The sequence below is a fragment of the Myotis daubentonii genome, chromosome 15, assembly GCF_963259705.1.
Source record: "Myotis daubentonii chromosome 15, mMyoDau2.1, whole genome shotgun sequence".
NCBI classification, from domain to species: domain Eukaryota; kingdom Metazoa; phylum Chordata; class Mammalia; order Chiroptera; family Vespertilionidae; genus Myotis; species Myotis daubentonii.
In genome coordinates, this window is record NC_081854.1 from 26,431,446 (window position 1) to 26,450,771 (window position 19,326).

General features: G+C 42.7%; 1 pseudogene; it reads right to left on the reverse strand.

The window, feature by feature from the left end:
- Positions 1 to 6,770: 6,770 nt before the first annotated feature.
- LOC132216367 (free fatty acid receptor 2-like) lies at positions 6,771 to 7,642 on the reverse strand (annotated as a pseudogene).
- Between the last annotated feature and the right edge of the window lie 11,684 nt (positions 7,643 to 19,326).

The following is a 19,326-nucleotide window of genomic DNA, read 5'->3' on the forward strand; positions in this document are numbered from 1 at the left end:
ATCCTGTCTCCTGCCTTGGTACCACCTCTGCCTTCTTCTCACCTCTTCTCTGCTTAAACCATCTAGATACCACGTGTCTCCAGTTGCCACGGAAGCCTGTGACGCAGACACAGGTAAGACAGACAGATTATGCTTTCTCTCTCCACGTGACCGTGTCTCGTCTTGGCCCATGGTTAATGGCCCAGAGTCAAATGGAGGCCACATTCTCATCCCCAAGAACCAGGACACTTGACCCTCTGCCTCCTAGATCCCACCTGAGGGTCCCAGCATCTTATTTTCCCTTCACTCAATTGTCAATGTGTGCTCTCCTCCAGAACCAAGAATTTCTAGCCTTCCAGTCACCGTTCTCACCAGCCTGAGTGCACTTCCATATGAACTACAGAATGGGGGACGGGGGGAGAAACCTCTCTCTGCTGGGTTTAATCATATCATTTTAGCTTTATGCTTTCCTTGGATGCTCATGGCAAGGTGGATTTGGTTAAGAAAGGTGAGAAATGGGGAGAGGGACCACTCCTTTACCCCTAGAATCCAGGAGAGGTTGTCTGTCCCACTGCGTCCCACCACAGTCCATGTGTACACCAATCCACTGGGTTACATTGAGGGTCTCAGGCCTCATTTGAATTATTTTTCCTGCTGGCAGGTAGCACATGCCTGGCCTGTCCCCTCCCATTAGTCACCTGTGTCGGCTGTAGGGCCAGGGTTGGAAGAAGAACCACTGGGGAGGCAGGGGCTTCTGTGCTGTGAGCCTTTTTTTTCAGAAAGCTGGTTTTACGCTATCACTTTGGAGAGCAGTTTGGCAGCTGCTGCCGAAAGTGCACATGCCATGCCAGCCAGTATTTCTCTTCTTCAAGGGACTTTCCCACATATGTGCCAAGAGACATGCACAGGGATTTCAAAGCAGCATTTTTATACTAGTGAAAAATGGGAGATTATCTAAATGTTTATAAGGAGTAGAATGGAAAAGTAAAATGGCTTCGGAATACAAGGGAATGTTATTTAGCAGATAAAAGAAATGGATGAGATCTGTAAGCTTCAATGATAAGTATCAAAAGGGTAGACATCAAAGGTATAATGTTGGGTGGAAAATATAGCTAATTACAGAATGGCTTGTACCATATGATATTTATAAACATTAAAAACACAAAAAAAGAATACTAAACACTGTGTATGAGTTTAAGCACGAAGTATATTTCACCGGCAGGACATGGACCTGCCCATGGACAGGAGAGAGACATTTACATCCCAAAGTAATGCTGCCTCTGACAAAGAGGTCCAGTGAGGTAGAACATCAACTTTAAAAATCCCAAGAAAGATGGCTGTTAATAAACACCCTGTCTACATGATTGGTATACCATATTTTTTATGTTTCTAAGTTTCCATACTTAAAGTTTTTTTTTTATACTTAAAGTTTTAATCCAAATTTTAAAAATAATGGAGAGCCCTAGCTGACTTGGCTCAGTGGATAGAGTGTGGGCCTGTGGACTGAAGAGTCCCGGGTTTGATGCCAGTCAAGGACACGTGCCCTGGCTGCAGTCTCAATCCCCAGTTGGGGCGTGCAGGAGGCAGCCAATCAATGATTCTCTCTCGTCGTTGATGTTTCTCTCTCTCTCTCTCTCTCTCTCTCTCTCTCTCTCTCTCTCTCTCTCCTCTCCCTTCCTCTCTGAAATCAATAAAAATATATTTTAAAAATTTATGAAGAAAGACTTGCTGCAACTATGATCGCTTGTGGAGTGACATATTCTTTGGTTGTAAGCGACAGAAAACCAAGCCAAACTGGCTTAAGCTAAAAGAGGGAGAATTTTTGGTTTTCAGATCTGAAAAGCCCAGCGCATGTCTACTTCGAAGGGACATGCAGTTCCTGGACTTGGTGCCTTGCCGTTCTGCCTTCCTTCAGGTCAGCTTCAGCCTCGTTCCTCAAAGTGACCCCCGAAATGATGGCCAGCATTCAATGCAGGTTCAGCTCAGTAGAAGAGAGGTTCTTTCTCCTAAATGGTTGAAAGAGAATAGCATGGCTGGGCTAGCTTTCCTTGGCCTAGAATGAGACAAATGCACATGTGTGAACCATTGCTGTGGTCAGAGAGAACTAGGCTGACGGCCTGGATTCTGGGTCACACAGCTACTCCTGAAACATGAAGTGGGGAATGTGGTCAGCTCCACCAAACCACATCACAGAGGTGGGGTGCTTTCAAGAAGGCCAGAGCAACAAATGCCCACCTCTAATTGCTGGCTCATTCTCGAAAGGGGATTGCAGTGCACGTTGTAATAAAACTGTAATCTTCAAGTCCACTGATCAGCTCTGTCTTCCCCCTCCCTCTTAAGCACTCTGCACTCTGCCCCAGTTGTGAGGTTCCCGCATGGGAGTGTGTTGTAAAAGCCAGAGCTAGGCTCTCAGTAGATTTCCTGTAAGCCATCAGCTCTCCACCCAAGTGGGGGTGGGGCAGAGCCTCTGCCAAGCGAGCTGGTTAGAATCTCAGAGCAGGATTTTGCAGGGAGGATGGAGTTGCAAGAAGGATGGAGTGGTGGATTGAAAATGCATGTTTAATATAATTTCATCTTTGCCAAGTAATACGTGTTCAATGGAACACAGCTGCAGACAATTAGCAACGTGTCAAAAAGGCATGCATTCAATGGCTGTGAAGTGCTGGTTAGGGGTGTGCTATCTTAAGGAGAAAGCCCTCACATAACTTTTCATAAACTAAATGACTTCACGTCAGAGGCCCTGTCCAGGGGAAGCTCACGCTCTCCACCATAAACCTGAAAACCAGAGGGAGCTGAGGAAAACCTTCCTTTCTGCCCCCTAACACAATGCTCCCAGAACCACTTACTGTATTTACCAGCAGGTGTAACAGTCATTGCACTGAACTAGATTATATGAACTCGATGTTATCGAGTACTCTAGCAACAAAATTGAGGCTTTGTGTTACCCTCCCCACTTCCAAAATAAAGCACACAAAGTACATTTATAACTTTTGGCCTCACAAGCTTTCTTTAACCTTTGCTGACAAGAAACAAATGTACAGGTTTTTTTTCAGGATAATATAGGGCAAATATAATTAGTATTGAGCGAGCCTTCCCCTCCTCCAGTTCATACAGTTTCTAAGATCAGAAATCCTACTTATTTTTTGGATCAATACACTACCACCTAAATGTAGATGAAGTATTCCTGCCCCTTAAAACAAGAAGAAAACTCCAGCCTAGCCCGTGTGGCTCCGTGGTTGAGCATCAACCTATGAACTAGGATTCCAATTAGGGCACGTGCCCGGGTTGTGGGTTCAGTCCCCAGTAGGGGGTGTGCAGAAGGCAGCTGATTGATGATTCTCATCATTGATGTGTCCATCTCTCTTTCTCTGCCTTCTTCTCTGAAATCAATAATAATATTTTTTTTTAAAAAAAGAAGAAAATCCTGACTAGCATAAGGTGCTGAATACTCTGACTGAGCCAAGCATTATATCTTGTCCATCTGAACCAGTTTTGTTACTCTTTATCTCATGACAGAATAGTTCTAGTTTTTGTCTTTGATTTAATACATCAAAAAGCTTTGCATTTGACCAGGCTGATTTTAAACCACAGCTCTGGAAGTTTAAGCAGCATTAAAGTTTAACTCAAAATTTTGAATCATTAAACGCTTATACACCAGGAAGCAAAATGTTTTCTACAGTATGTGCAATTGTGTTCAGCAGAACAAGCGTAGTCCATCATGTCACTAGATCGGCTGCTCACAAGCTTGTTGATCCTAGGGTCCCTTCATTCTCTTAAAACTTAATGAGTACCCCAAGGAGTTTTTTTATGTGTATGTAGGTTATAGCTATTGACATTTACCATATTAGAAATTAAAACAGAAAATTCAAAAAAAATGTATTATTTTAAAATAATAATAATCAGAAAAATCATAATATTAATACAAATAACATTTTTTTCATAAAAATAACGAAAATTTCAAAAACTATTGAGAAGAGTGGCGTTGTTTTACAATTTTGTAAGTCCTTTTAATGCCCAGTGTCATAGAAGGCAGATGTGTATTCTCATATCTGCCCTATGTTCAGTTTGTCGTGATATTATGTCAGGCAGCCTCTGAAAACTCCACTGTGAATTCAGTCGTAAAAGAATGAAAATGAAAAAAGCAATTAGCATCTTAGTACCATTATGGAAATAGTTTTGACCTTACCGATCCCTTAAAGGGTCTCTAGACCCCACAGGGGTCTTCAGACCACACTTGGAAAATTGCTGTACAGGTTTCACATACTTGAATGTCTTCTGAATCAGTTTTCCTCAATGTGTGGTTTTTAAGGGAAGAAGGAAGAAAGGGAGGGAGGAACAAACAAAGGAATTCCTAACATTAAATTGTCTAAAATAACCACTAAAATAATAAAAACAGAGTATATAATTTCCAGTCAGCCATGTGAGAAATGTATATGAGAATATGAGAAATGAAAAGAAATAAAAAAACTTAACCCCAAAGGAAGGCAAGAGGAGAAAAAAAAATATTAAGATGAGGAAAATTGAAAGCACAGAATAAGATGGTAGATGTTTCATTTTTTTACCTTTTACTGTGATAATTCATTTGGCCAATACAATTGTTATTTGGCCAAGTATAGTGTGTATGTATATTTCAGTATGTGTGTTTGCTTCAACGAAAGTGTTTAACAATAAAATGGCAGAAATAAATTGAATTGGATAAATAAATTGAAAATTATTAGTGTATAAATATAAATGAATAAAATGTTATAATTAAAAGACAAATACAAATTGTCTGACCAGATTACAAAAAATCCAACCACTCTATATACTGCTTATTAAAAGACGCATTTAAAACATAAGGATATAGGAAGTTTGAAAGTAAAAGTATGCAAAGATATACTAGGCAAATACCAACAAAAAAGCACAACAAAAACACAAATTAATGTGGCTATATTAAATATCAGAAAAAATAGTTTTTAAGGTAAAAGGAATGATGAAAAGTTTGATTCACCAGGAAGACAGAAGTACAAGGAGAAATAGACAAATTCACCCTCATAGAGGAGCATGTAATACATGTTTCATGTAACTGATAGATCAAATAGACAAAATAAATAAAGGTTATAAAGATTTAAACATCACAAATTAAAAAGTTTGATCTAAGGCACATGGAGAGAAGACCAGCACACAACAATTGCAGAATCTGTATTCTTATCACACCTAGAACATTAGATTGACTATATCCTAGGCCCATGGTCTGCAAACTGTGGCTTGTGTGAGCCACAGGCGGCTCTTTGGCCCTTTGAGTGTGGCTCTTCCACAAAATACTACGTGTGGGCACGCGTACAGTGCGATTGAAACTTTGAGCAGAAGCCGGTTTTTGGCCTGGGCGAGTCTATTTTGAAGAAGCACTGTTGATATTTGGCTCTGTTGACTAATGAGTTTGCCGACCACTGTGTGACCTAGGCTAAAAAGTAATTTTCAACAAACTTTGAAGAACTGGTACCATTCAAACAATATTTTCTGAGCATAGTGCAATCTAGTTAGAGATGAATAACAAAAGGATCAAGAGAAAAAATCCATATGCTTGGGAAATTAAGAAACATTTCTAAACTCAAGAGTCAAAGAAAAAATTATATGGAAATTAGAGCTGATTTAGAACTCAAAATAATGAAAATTATGCAAATCAAAACTTGTAGTATTCCACTAGAACTGCTCTTTGAGGGAGATCTATAGTCTTACATACTTATATTAGCAAAGGGGGAAAAGTAATGAGCATCCAACTTATAAAAGTTAGAAAAGGAACTAAAAAGACTCAATACAGTAGAAAAAAGAAAACAATAAGATAAAATTAGACATTAATAAAACAGAAAACAAAAATAAATGCCAGAGAAGATCTTGTTTTCTTGAAAAGAAAAATTAACAGACTCTGGCAAGGCAGATCAAGGAAAAAAGAAGACACAAATACAGAATGTTGGGGATTAAAAATAGGGCATAACTACTCAAAAGTATCCTGACTCAAATTTCTTTCTTTCTTTTTTAAAGCAAATATCCTCTTTGGATTTTAAAATATATATATTGATTTTAGCGAGAAAGAGAGAGGGAGAGGGAGATAAAAAACATCAATGATGAGAGAAACTCGAGGATCAGCTGCCTCCTTCCTACACGCCCCCTACAGGGGCTCAAGCCTGCAACCCGGGTATGTGCCCTTGACCGGAATCAAACCTGATACCCTTCAGTCCAAAGGCTGACGCTCTATCCACTGAGCCTAACCAGCTAGGACCTGACTCGAATTTTTCACACTAGCACTGACTCTTCTCTCAAGAACTCTTTCTCCTCTTGCACGTTTTATAGACCTGAGCTAGCAATTGCTTTGATTGGGGTGCTGGTCCTTGGGGCTCATGTGCAGGATTCTGTCTGGCTCTCCAGACTCTTGACTATGCTGGACATTCAGACCCAGTATATGGAACCCACCCCAGCAAATCAGGACCAAGGATATAGCAAAGAGCTCTGTAGTAGATAAGTGAACGCTAGTATCTTACTGATACTGAGTGGGGAAGATAAAGAATTCCAGGACTTGGATATTCCAGGATAACAGAGCTTGTGGCTTACCATGAAGCAGTTTCAACCATAAATAAGGAAATGTGATAAACTCCGGGGAATAAAATGAAAACACCCACCAAATGAATGAGTTGGATTTGAGATGCTCACTGTTCTTCTTTGCTTCTTAAACTAGGCACAGGAGAACTGACCCAGTTGTTTCATTGTTCCCCCTTTTTAGCCTTTGTCTGTAAGAAAGTAACAAGTTTGTAAATTTAGTCTCCTGTGAAGCTGACATTGGTCATACTTAAGCTCCCATCTCTTCTCTTTGCAGATGGTTCCCCAACTCTTATCCTCTAGCACGTTGACAGTAAGGCACCCAAGCTCTGTAGCTTCTGTAGCCTTTCATCAGAGGCTTTGTGGACAGCTGAGGAGGAAAAATCAGAAATCAAGGGGCTGACCCAAGCATCAAATGCACTGAAGCACTGAGCAACACCTCACACACCCTCCAGATTTGACTTCTCGTCTGGAAGAACCCCGTCACCTGAGACACATTGTAGATCCCCAAACAGACTGGGAACTTGAAGAGGGTCACAGTGGCCAGCCCCATGGCTCTCCAGCACTGCCAGGTACCCAGTTGGGGCAGGGAGAGCATGCTATGCATAAAGTACCAGTAGCAGAAGATAGTGACCACCATGGGGATGAAATAGAGGGCAAGGCACAGCTCCAACCTCTCAGGAAGCACCACATCAGCAGACAGGGAGGCCTTTGGCATCACTCATCCCATTGTTGGTTGGTAAGTTATAGGGAAATGATCACAATGCTACCGGGTCCAAAGGACAAGGTCCAAAACCTGAGCAGCAATTATTCCATGCACAGGCCAGCGGAACAGCTTGTACTGCAGGGGGAAAGCCATTTGCAGGTAGCCATAGTCAGTGAGGGCACAGAGCGTGTCCCCCAAAGGTCAGAAGAAATCCTATGCAGCCTCAGCAATTTTGAAGGGCAGCAGCAGCAGCAGCAGCAGAAAGCCCACCAGTGTCAGGCTGAGCAGGAGGATGTGGACAGGTGCAGGGTGGGGCTGGTGGAACTGCCCCACAGATATGATGTAGACAAAGAGAAAGCCCAAGCTTCAGAGACTTGGGGCCATCCTTTCTGAACAAAAAAATGATGGGTCAGAATCCTCTCTGACCATGGGTTTCCCAGCCCCAAATCAAGGCGAGTCCATTCTCAGCTTCACTGTATCTTCTCCCTGCTCCACGAGTGTTACATTCACCCTTTCTCTCCCACTGAAGAAAGCATATGTACACGAGATTTATGTCACTCAAGAGCCACTTTTAATCTCCTATAAGTTATCATTAAGGTAGACATTTAAAATAAAGCTTTGAGTATTTAGCCTGTTACTGGTAACAAATGACTGATGCCCATCTGTCCAGCACATTCCTGAACTGTGGAGCTTCTTGTAGAGGACCAAGTGAAATAGGGAGGTTCCCGCTCAGCTGGGACTGAGTTCACCTTTAGTCTTCCTCCTGCTCTCACCAGTGCCCAGCCCTCACCAGCAACATCTCTCCACTGCCTTGTCCTTGCCACTTTCCAGTTTCTATAACCTCTTCCCTCATGGAGAGTAAACCCCATACTCTGCTCCATCTTCCTAAGTTTATCTACATGCATTCCTTCTAGTCCAACTCTTTCTAGGGTTGTAATCCCAATGGCCCCTGAGCACAAGCAAAATTAGGCGCCTTGTCTTTTCCTGCAGGCAGATAGATGGCTTTTCAAATACAACAGGTCACAGAAGCAAGTTGAACCTTATGCAACTGGACCACTTTTCTCTTCCATGAACAACAGGCTTTTATACTTAGAAGAGTCACATGTTTAAAAAGAGGAAGGTCAGTAGTTGAGCTCTTTACAAGGAAGCTTGGCCCTCTGGGTATCCCTCCAAATTTTGTCCTCACCAAACTTATTTTTCCCAGAATCCAGATCTTTTGAGCTTCTTCCTCTTTCTGAATTCCAAGTAATCTGTCCTCTTTCCTTTCCCTGGACACCTATTTCTAGCAATTTTGCACATGCATCCACTTCCTGCTCTCTGCTCTTTCTTCTCCTGTTGCCCATCTTTTCTCTCAAGGACCCTGACTTCTCACTGGTAACCTCACATCAGCTTGTGTAGGGTCCACATTGTTCCATGATGGTGTCTCAAGGCAGACACATGAAGACACGGACACAGAGGATGCTTTGTCTCTCCTCAGGGAATGTGTGTGTCTTGCTGCTGACGGCCTAGCTCTGCCAACGGAGGCTCTTGTTCTTTCCCCTGGAAAGTGATTTTCAGCCCAATTTCTCCAGAAGAGATGGTCTCTTCTCACTTAGCTCATCACTGTCCACCTTGGTACCCAAGTGGTGCATTCCTGCAGTGGCCCTCCCTAACCACATAGTGCCTGTCCTAAAGTGTGCGCCCAGGAAGTGGTTTTGATGTTTGATGTGCATGGAACGAAAGCAACATGATAATCTTTTGCTCTCTACCAAATCACTTTGTGCCATTTTACTGCATGCATTTGATTGAGGAACATAAACTTAATGGGAAGGCGAAGATTGGTGGATAAGGTTGCCCTTATTATCTTAAAACGTTAGGGAAGGAGCCACTTTTATCCATCACCACCCACAATCATTCAGAACTGATTCCCAGAGCCCTCTCTTCTAGCAGGTGCCAGGACCATGGGCAATTTCTAAGGCTAAGGAGTCTCTCAATAAGTCTCCTTCAGATTGGAAAAAGGCAGGGACCCAGCCCTTCTCAAGAGGTGCTAGTGTTGAATCTAGGTAACGCTGGTTCTTCCAGAAGTAAGTATTTTGAAGTTTGTCCTTATAAAACACCTAGCATAGTCCTTGCATATAATAGACACTTGAATGCAAGGGGTGAAAGGATGAAAGTTGAAAGTACTTGCTGATACAAGCAAAGAATATGTCAGAACCTATGCTTATTGCCTCCTCTCTTTATCTTCATTCTGTCAGCCAAGTTAGTAATGAGACATCCTTGGTGCTGGGGTCCTAGGGTCACTTGGGTAGAAAGGGGAATTCAGACTAAGATGTCTTACAGAATCATAAGGCTGCATTGACCTCACAAACAGCTGCATCATGGGAGTGGGCAGTGCAGCCTCCCACCTCTAATGCATCTAAGTACAAAGTTCAGATTTATTTGCACTATTTATGCATGTGCGCTTCCTCTCCACAGTGCCAGACCTTTCACCATCACTCTGCTTCCCATTCATCAAGTGCCCTGAGCCCTTACTCTGGGAACACGAGTGAATAGACAGATAGCAAACAAACCAACCAGGTAATTTCAAGTGAAGGAAGGAAACAAAAAGGGAAATCTAAATAGAAACTAGCAAGGGCCTTTTTTTTTAGAGATGGCAAAAAAGGCCTGAGCTGACAAGGGACATTTGAACTGATGAGAAGGAGCTAGCCGCATGAAGAGCATTCAAGGTGGAGGGAACAGCAAGTCCCAAAGCCCGTGGTGGGAACAAGCTCACGGTGTTGGAGGAACAGAAAGGCAACCAGTGCGGCTGAGTAGAAGGCAGGTCAGGTTGCTCAGCCTGTTGGGCTGTCGGAAGAGGACACAGGAGTGATTTTGAGAGAGCTGACTTTCATCTGGAGTTGGTTGACCTCAAATGATGGCTGTCTCATCTGTTGATTTTATCGTCTTCTCCTAGTCTTTGATATGTCCTGATAAGCTGCTGCAGCCAGTCAGAATCTGACAGCCCCTTTGGGGTTCAGAGCCCTCCTGATATATTGACAACACAGAGCCTTTGCTGTCCTCTTCAGCATCCTGCAACAACAGATGAGGAGAAGGCCAGATATAGGGATACTAAAAAGGGAATGACTAGGAAACACTTCAGGCTGATAGGGAACCGAGGTGTCCAGCAACACATGCAGCAGCATGCAATGATGGGAAAGTAAAGAGAAAGGAGGGACAAGGGCCCAACCAGGGAACTGGGCTCGAGGTGGTCACTGCTCTCATTTACCCATTAGCTGGGTCCACTGCAGTTCAGCTGTACCTCTTTGAAACCACACAAACAATCTAACATCAAGACAACTTACCTGTTAGGAAATTGAGGTTTTCCAAATGCTGCCCTCCACCAGCTACTGCCTCACCAGCCCCACACTTCCAACATCTCAGGAGTGGAGTCCCAGGTAACACAGGCTTTGCTTTCCCATCCTTTCAGCTGCTCCGCCCCAAGACCTGAGAGATATCTTTGACTCTTCCTCTGTCATTTACTCCATCAGCAAATCTTTAAACTATATCCCAAATCCAACCACTCCTCTCTCCACCTACTGCTACCACTCTCGTTCAGTCTATCATCACCATCTCTCACCTGCATTCCTTAATAATCTACCTTGTCCACCTGCTTCTGCTATTGCCCCCTTGAATGCGTTCTCTACACAGCAGCCAGAATGATCCTTTAAGACACAAGCAGGTCACATCCCTCCACTACTTAAAATCCCATAGTCTCCCCATATCTAGTTAAAGCCACAGTCCTCAAGTGGCTTACAGATCCACTGTGTCAGCTTCCTGCCTCCCTCCCTGCCCCCACCCCTCGCCCAGCCTCATCTCATACTCCTCTATCTATTTCCCTGTTACTTGGGACCCTTCTCTGGGGTGCAACTTGATGATATCTTTCAAGATTAAAAATCCTACACTATCTGACCCAGCTGATCTTTATGAGTTTATTGCATAGATAGACTTTCCTGTGTTCACAAAGGAGAACATTTATCACAGAGTTTTCTCTTTGTTTGTTTGTTCTGTGATAATAAAAGACTGGGAATAACTTATATTCACCAGTAAAGGGTTTGGTTAAGTAAAAACTGTGGGGCATCTAATAGTAGAAATACTATGCATCTGTTACAAGGAATGAGGCAGATCTACATAGGCCAGTGGAGATCGAACTCTGAGATGTATGGTTATATGAAAAAAGCAAAGTGTAAGAAAAGTGAGTTGTGAGAGAAGGGGACATATACCTGCACGTGCACCTAGTGAGTACTTGCAGAGCAGCCCCAGGGGACAGTGCTCACTGATGCTGGGCAGCCAGCATGAGCAGGACTTGCTGCATGAAGCCGATGGCAATAGATTGAGAAACAGATACATAACATCAAGCCAGGGGAAGACAGAGACTTGAAAAGCAGAGTATGGGACAAAGAGTGAGGGCAGTCTGAGAAGGCCTCTCCGAGGAGGTGATGTTGAGCAGAGACTTGTAAGAAAGAAGATTTTGAGGTGTGAAATGTTGTGGGCATTCAGTCAAGGAGGTCAGGGAGGCCAGAGTGACTGCAAGGGAACTGAGTGAGGGGACAGTTGTGGGAATGAGGTCAGGACAGTCAGCACGGACCAGATTGTAGGGCCTTGTGGCCGTGTCAGGATGTCGAGTGACATCCGGAGTGCGATGGCAGAGGTGTCCTATAATTTGCTTCACATTTCCAAAGGATCCCTCTGGATGCTGGGTGAGGAGTAGATTGGGCCCACAGTGGTTCTCAACCTTCTGGCCCTTTAAATACAGTTCCTCATGTTGTGATCCAACGATAAAATTATTTTAGTTGTTACTTCATAACCGTAATGTTGCTACTGTTATGAATCGTAATGTAAATATGCAGGATGATATGCAGGATGGTCTTAGGTGACCCCTGTGAAAGGGTCATTGGACCGCCAAAGGGGTCGCGACCCACAGGTTGAGAACCATTGGATTAGGGGAAGGAATACCCAGGAAACTGTTAGCAGTTTTTCTTCGAATAGCCTGTTACACAATTTTTTTTTCTGAGTATATGTGTGTAATCTTGCTCTAAAAGCAAGAAAAATATTCATAGCTAACATTTATTGAGCATTTATTATGAGCTATCTTGCTCATCACAGTAGTGAACACCTAGAATTAAGGTGAGATAATTCGTGGAAGTGCCAGTGCGGTCCACACGGCCCAGCCACAGCCTTTTCTTCTGTTGGGTGGCCCAGATGGGAGAGTTGATAGGACCCAAGTAGACAGAAAAAAAGAAAAAAGGCAGAGCCAGCAGCCTTGCAGCCATTGGAGCGCTGAGCCATACTCCCACCCTACTTGGCCTTGTCTGGTTTCTGAGTGTTTTCCAGTTGAACAGATATCAAGCAATGTCTCTTTGCTGTTTTAATGCATCAAAGAGATTCCTAATGGGTTGAGCATCTCTCATTAGAATGCAGGTTTTCTTAGCTCGTAATCATTGTAATGGGTTTTAATTGCAGCAGCAGAAGCCAACTCTGGCTAATTTAAGGATTATATGATAAAAATGTTATGGCTCAGAGATCTTCCAGGAAAGCTGAGAACCAGGCTTGAAGAATAAAGGAAGCTGCACAGCCAAGGCCACATAGAAGTCATGCCACTGACACAATCCAATGAGGACACAGGAGCCCCTCCCCCCGAAACATGCACACACTGAACACTGGGCCCTAGAGCCACATTCTACTGGTGCTGCTACTGCCACCACCAGAACTAATTCTCTACTGTCCCAGCTTCTTGTACCATTTTGTAGCTTCAGGTTTAGAATTTGGAGAGATGCTCCTGAATGTGTAAACATAGGAGGGATGCAAGGAAAACACCCAACCATTGTCACCTTCTCTAGTGGGAGCTGGACTCTGCTTCCCACCAAGGTTCGGAATTCATACTTGGGCAGTTCCCTAAACATGGGAAAGGATTCAGGTGCTAGGCAACCAAAGGATGACCAATGTCCTTAGAGCAGGGCCTCTCAGAAGTCAGGCCATTCCTAGTATATGAAAAGAAAAAGTGATGAAATGCTAAAATGGGATTATAATAGTAGAGCAGCATTCTTAACATGAAATTGTACTGTTCTGAAAATAATTTTAGGGTTCCATTTCCTTGTTTTTTGACAGAATTCATTGAAGTGTAAAGTCAGGAATGAGCCACAGGTCTGAAGTCGGGGCCTATCAAGATACTTCTGCGAGTCTACGAGTCTACATTTAATCTTATCTGGTGATCATGTCCAAAGAGTAATTGTGAGGCCTGGGCCAGGTGCCTCCAGGCCTGTGCTGTACCAGGCCCTGGTGTGGGCAAATGGTCCAGTGCAGCCAGGTTTGATCCACTCTCGGGCAGCAGCCCCTCTCTACATCTGGTCGTTCAAGAGCCAAGAGCTGTCCTGGATGTCATGCAGATGCTAAAAGCCGAAGAGACTGCACCCTGAGGCCATCTAGAATCAAATATAATCATGCTATTGAATGAGCTGGACTTGACAAGATTAAAGTACACCCTAACTTTATTCTTCCCTTACACCCTGTCAATCTGCAGCTTGGAAGCTTGGGTGCCATGGCTTTTTCAGACACTCTTTGACAATAAAAAGATCAGTCCAGCTTAATAGTCACACAGCTCCAGGCCGGTGTTACATCAAAATTCCCAATTCTATTCCAGTATCGTGTCTCCCTTCCGGCTCTGCAATGCTCAGGCTCGCAGCCTGCGGAGGAGGGATGGCCATTGGGATTTCTCTTTTTTGGCTCCATCTCATCTCATTGTCTCTCCCACTCTTTAGCTTTTATTTTGAACCCACATAGGGCTCCACCCTATGGGTAGAGAGTAGGCATGAGGGGCAGCAAATGACTAGCTGGCCTGGTACAGTTATGACCTGAAGCCGAAGTCCTCTGGTCGAGGCAGACATATAGTGCCGGCTCATTCTCCCATGAGAACCTTACAGGTTCTTGGACTTCCCACTGGCATGGCCTCTGTGCCTCCCTTGGATGCGGAGTGTCTCCTCTGCTTGGCCACATCTGACACTCTCAGCCCCTGGGCATTCCTCATTGGATTGCATGGCTCCTCTAAGCTGACCCTCGGGTGGTATCATTTTTAAAATGACTTTAGACTGGCTGCTCAGCAAAGGGCCCTTATTTGGTCCAAGGGAGCTACACACCTTTGTCCATTGTTGGTGGCCCAGCAGCTCACTCTTATTTTGCTCTGCCAGACCCAGTGAGCCACGTTCTGATTCCTCCCAGCAAGCACCTGGCACAGCCGTCACCGCTGCTACCTTGGAGTCCCTCTATTGTGTTCTCCTCGCCTTCCCACTGGGGTCAGCACAGTGCACTCCAGAACAGTCCTCAATGTCTGCCTCTTCCACTTCCCAGCTCCTTGTATTTGGCCTAACGGGGGTCTTGAGCGAGTGCTGACAGAATTCGTTTTCAGAGTCTGCATGGATGGTCCAACACCTCCCATTCGTTCGGCTGTGGTGGTGCTTGGTATCTGTTGATTGTTCTTGGCTGAAACTAAAACAGCAAAGGTTCCCTTTTCACACTCTGTATTCATTTCACAGATGTAATCCTCAGTGCTGTCATCTGTAAAGATAGCAGGATGGTGCCAACCCCTCGAGATTATTTTACCAGTTAAAGAGATCATCTGTAGAGGAAATCTTTACTGAATTGCAAAGCTGTCGACCAGTTCTGCTGCATGCTTGTCTCACAGGCCACAGCGATGGTCTCCATCTGTGTCAGCCACACTGTGCAAGAGGAAAGGCGCTCCCAAGTAGGACATCTCCCAAGTAGAAGCCAGTTTTGCACAATCCCCGGTGCACCAGTTATAACTTCACCTCCTCTCCCTCACTGAAGAAAGCTTATGAGCCAGACTCTTGGTGCTACAGGGACAGCCTCGGCTCTGTGCCATTTTTTCCCTAAGTTACCATTTTAAATTTTCTTTCTAGCTGTTATGATAGGAAGCTCTTCCCCAAAGGGTATGACACTGTACCTCAAAGGCTGTTGTCATGTATCTCAAGGGTCCACAGGAGCCCTCTAATTTGGGGAAAATACCATGCCTGCTTATGGAGGGTGTCTGGAGACCAGTCTGGGGAGAAACTGATAGAACAGTGCCAGAAATCTGATCATGTTTTGAACTCACTGCTGATAATTCCATGTGACTCCTCACAGGAGACCGGTCAGACAGGGCTTTGTCTGTGTGTGATTATTCTGATAGTCAACCTCAGGGTGTGTTTTTGTTGTTAATCCTCACCTGAGGATATTTTTCTATTGATTTTTTAGAGAGAGTGGAAGGGAGGGAGGAAGGGGAGAGAGCAAGAGAGAAACACTGAGAGAGCTATGGATTGGTTGCCTTCCTCATGCACCCCCACTGGGACCCGGGATCAAAACTTCAACCCAGGTATGTGCCCTTGACTGGGAATTGAACCTGAGACCCTTCAGTGTTAGGGCTGATGCTCTAATCACTGAGCCACACCAGCCAGGACTGGGGTACATTTTTGATCTTATATCAGTGAGAGAAATGGCCATGTCCAAGGGCATGTGCCGGCCCTACCTGGGTGTGGGTGGGGGCGATGAGACCCTCTCACATATATTCTGTGCATCTGCCCTGGTTGTCATTTCTTGATTGTACGTTCTGCTCACATTCCCTCATCTCGCGGGAACACCACCCTCCTTTTTCTTAGAGAAGACACTCTCTGTTTTCAATGCCTGAGATTTGAGGAATGGGCACTTGGAGGCCTGACTGTGTTAAATGATTTATCCTCATTATCCCAGCTAATCTCACAGGATCTCTCTGATTTTTCATGCAACTTAAATCTCTGTGCCCTTTGTTCTACCTTGGTCAGAATCAAGGTGGTGAATGTTAGTCCATTATAAGTGCTTTAACTTTTTAAAATTGTGTAATAATGCACAAAGATATCTCTATTATAAAATAATACAACAATAGAAAGTAAACTGTGAAATGCCACTTTACTTCTCCCTTCCTTGAGGTAATCTCTCTTTTGTTTATACCCATATATGCACATCATAAATATGTACTTTTAAAAAATGCATAAATGGAATAATACTACATATATTGTTTTGAAAATCTATTTTTCATCTGGGGGTGATCTTTCCATGTTAGAATATGCAGACCCAGTATATTCTTTTTAACAGTTACATGGTATTTTGTTGTTGTTGTTAATAACCTCACCTGAGGGTATTTTTTCCATTGATTTTTTAAGAGAGAGTGGAAGGGAAGGGACAGGAGGAAGAAAGAGAGAGAGAGAGAGAGAGAAATATCGATGTGAGAGAGATACATCAATTAGTTGCCTCCAGAACATGCCCTGATCAGGCTGGGAATCAAACCTGTGATCCTTCAATGTGCAGGTTGATGCTTCTTAACCACTGAGCACCACCGGCCAGAGCACTACATGGTATTTTATTTTAGGACCATCTTATAATTTATGCAACCATTTAGGGCTCATTTTCATAATTCCCAGTTCCTTTGCTGTAATAAATAGTGCTTCAGTTAATATCTAGCTAATCATTTATCTATCTATCATCTATCTATCTATCTATCTATCCATTTATCTACATGTGAGTATTTTGGCTAGATAGATTTTTACATATGTAATTGGTATAACTGCTAGATTAAAGAGATATACTTTAAAATTTTTGATAGACATTTCCGTATTATCTTCCTGAAAATGTTCAGTAATTTACATTCCCACCAATTGTGCATGACAGTGCCATATCTATGCACCTTCTCCAACACTGGATATTTTGAATCTTTTATGTTTTTGCTAGTAAGATAGGTAAAATGATGATATCTTATTGTAGATTACATTTCAAGAATTCTTTCTAATTAAATGATCCAAATCTATTTCGGTCAGTGTGGGAAAAGATGGACTATTCGATAAATAATGTCGGGATAGTTGCCTCTTCATTTGGAAGAGTTGTAATTAAATAATGAAAGCAAAATCCAGGTGTATTAAAGATCAAATATATTTTTTAAAACTATAGAAGTTGTATAGGTATTACATAGAATTACTTTTAAGCCTTATAAATGAGGGTTTTTTTTCTAGCATTATGTAAATGTACGAGTCATCAAAGAAATGACAATTTTGAGCATATAAAAATATGTTATGGAAAAATGTATTATTAACAAAGTAAAAGACTACTATGTTTCTACATATACAACTGATAAAAGTTTCATTTAAAGGTTCAAAGAATTCCAGCAAATCAAATAAAAAAGAGACATAGTATAGGAAAAAACATAACTATATACAATATGTGAATATTTTCTACCTGACTTACTATCTGAGAAAATAAAGTTAAAATAGTACTGAGTGCATGGTTAATTTTATATGTCAACTTGGCTGGGCCACATTGCCCATATATTTGGTCAAACATTATTCTAGATGTTTTTGTGAGGGTGTTTTGGATGATATTTACATTTAAATTAGTGGTCTTTGGGTAAAGCGATTTCTCTCCATAATGTGGGTGGGCCTCTTCCAATCAGGTAAAGACCTGAATTGAACAAAAAGCTGACATCCCTGAGCGAGAGGGAACTCCCCAGCTGACGGCCTTCAGAACTCCTCTGCGACTCTTTTGTGTCTCCAACCTGCCAGCCTCCTCCATCAGATTTTGGACTCTCCAGACCACCAGAGTGAGCCAATTCCTTACACCAGTCTCTTTCTAGGTATATATGCATCCTATTGCTTCTGTTTCTCTGGGGGACCCTGACTGATACACTGAGATACTAAATTTTAAATATCAACTTAAAAAATTAAAATATTATACTAGTATTTTCCCTTGTTGGCAAGGTAACGGAGTTTCTTACAGACTGTTAGGGGAGAGATGGTTGATTTAGCTGGGGATGGTACTTTGTCAGTATTTATAAAAATTTCAAATGTATATACCATTTAAAACAGCAGTACCGCTTTTAGGAGATGTTCACCTGCTTAAGCGTTTATGTAAAAGGGTGTTCCTGTAGCAGTTTTATAATAGTGAAAAATAAGAGATACTTTTTCTTTTTCATTCGCTTGTTTATCAAATGACTATTCTTTTTTATGTATTGTTTTAGGAACCTGGGTAGGTAGTAATGAATAAAACAGACGTGGTGACCGTTGTCAAGAGCTTCCCAGTCGAGAAGGAGGAATCACATATTAAGAAAATGAACAGACAAATATATGATTCAAACAGTGGAAGCTCAGTGTGAGATAATATCAAGGGGGTGGGGGTGCTACGTCAGATTGGGTGATCAGAGAAAGCCTATCTAAAGAATGACGTGGGTGGAGCGATCACTTGGTAAGTTACATAAAGGTGTAATCACGATGTTGTACATCTGAAACTAATATAATGTATTGAAACTGTAATTGAACGAAAAGTATTATTTAAAATAAATATATATAAATATTGTTTAAATATATATATATTTGTAAAGAGTGACATTGGAGACAACAGCTGAAAGAAGAGGTGAGCCAGCCAGGTAAAGTGTGGAGGAAGCAGTGCCTGCAGGGATTGAGAGTGTGGCCTGCTTGGGGCCAGGCCAGCTGAGTGATGTCAGTGCAGTTGGGATGGCTCCAGTGGACATGGCAGAGAGAGGCAGGGAAAGATGGCACAGAACCTGATAGGCCATGAAGAGGGATTGCAATGGGAAGCCATAAAAGGTTTTATTCAGGGCAATAACATTATTCAATTTATGTCCTTAAAAGCTTCCTCTTGCTATGGGGTGAACTGATGAGGATGAGGATAAGAAGAAAAACCAGGTTAGAAGCTTTTGCAATAGTTCAGGTGAGATATAATGGTTGCCATGGAGTTGGAGAGAAACAGATTTATGTAAGATCTATTCTGGAGACAGAAGAAATAGGACTTGATGGTAAATTGAATGTGGATTGTAAAGAAGGAGGCATTAGGAATGGCTTTCTGACCACTACACACTTATCAGAATGGCTAAAGTAAAAACTCTAACATCAAGTGCCGATGAGGATGTGAAGCAATCGAACCTCTTGTATATTCCTGAAAGGAGTGCAGAAGGGTACAACCACTCCGCAAACAGACCAAAGGTATCTTAGAAAGCCAAACATGCAATTACCATATGACTT